This window comes from Salvia splendens, chromosome 3 (assembly GCF_004379255.2).
Source record: "Salvia splendens isolate huo1 chromosome 3, SspV2, whole genome shotgun sequence".
Lineage (NCBI taxonomy): Eukaryota > Viridiplantae > Streptophyta > Magnoliopsida > Lamiales > Lamiaceae > Salvia > Salvia splendens.
Window position 1 is genome coordinate 29,004,623 of NC_056034.1, and position 1,420 is coordinate 29,006,042.

Below are 1,420 nucleotides of genomic sequence, written 5' to 3' on the forward strand. Positions count from 1 at the left end.
CCAAAGGAATTATTTAGAGCATTTAATTATTAAAACCAACTCAATTCAATTGATTTCGAAACTGGACTAGCATCCCCAAATTAATTAAATCTTAGTTGGGCTCCCTTCTATTTTCATTTCTGCAGCCCAAAAGTAAATAAATAACAAATCCTCAAATTGGCCCAACTATAACTAAATAGAGTCTTCTTCATCCTCACATCAAACTCTAGCCTCATTTTAGAGATAGAAGCTCCTCCTTCTCTCTAGAAGGAAGAGTCACCGCCGCTGCCTCTTTCCGGCGCCGTCGCCGTCGCCGTCCCTCTCTCTCTCTCTCCCGGTATCTCTCTTGCTCTCTCTCCTCTCTTGGTGTCTCACCTCTCTTTCAACCTTTATCTTTCTATTTCATGCTCTTTAGATTTATTGCTTACTATTTAGACTTGAACATTTTCAGATTTAGATAGATCGTGAAACTGTATTCATCCGGAGCACCTCGGCGTCGTCGTCGCCCCCTTTCTTCCACCACAAGCAGCAACTTTTCTTTTCCTGTACCCAATGTGGCTGCAGTCCTTGTATCTTTCTTTGAAGCTCGAACATAATTTGACAATGTGGAAGAATCTTTTCTTTTTTTTTTGGAGTAAATGTGGACTTAGACTTGCCCACGGTTCGAAAACCGGCGGAACCTTCGGAACCGCCGGTTCCGGTTTTGGCGGAAGCGGAAGCGGAACCGGACCGTGAGGCTATTTCACGGTTCTGGTTCCGGTTCGAAAACCGGGCGGTTCCGGTTCCGGTTCGGAACCGCCGGTTTTCCGGCGGTTTTGGCGGTTCCGGTTTTTGAACCGGCGGTTTCGCCGGTTCAATTATTATTATTATTTTTTTTTTAAATTTGAAATTTGGCTTTATACAACAAATCGGAACAAGACAATGCATAATTCAAGCACAAATAAGACGAATAAGGAGAAAATGAAATAAATTTTATTGATTTTGAGTTGTAACGGACAACGATACATTACAATTTACAATACATAAGTATACAATACAACAACATACAACAATGTAATATAATTTACAAGTGTCGTCGGCTCGTCGCCTCGTCGGACTCGGAAGGTAAATTAAAAAAAAAATGAAATGGGGGGGAAAAAGGAAAAATTGAAAAGGGCTTGAGATCAACTTAAACTTTCAAAGTTAAACTTTTCAAATTTGAGTTGCCTACGTATCCACAATTTTATTGAGGAATCAAAGCCCACGTAGTTCTCTTACCTTGGGATCAACCCTTTTTTCTTGCAAAATGTTGCCCATTTTCTAAGCAAACACATATCAGCACGCTATATACACATTGCTGCATTTCTAATAGGGGCAATTTGATCTTCCAAAGCAATCAATGCATCTCGAACACACATAGTCAGAATATTATTCAAGCATCTAGCATGGAAAAAATTAGTAC

The 1,420-nt window shown here is 40.3% G+C and overlaps 1 long non-coding RNA gene across 1 annotated transcript; it reads left to right on the plus strand.

The window, feature by feature from the left end:
• The first annotated feature begins 216 nt into the window (after positions 1-216).
• LOC121795631 lies at positions 217-605 on the plus strand. Its single transcript, XR_006049593.1, has 2 exons — positions 217-316; positions 431-605. It is a non-coding gene; the product is annotated as an uncharacterized LOC121795631 (long non-coding RNA).
• Positions 606-1,420: the final 815 nt, after the last annotated feature.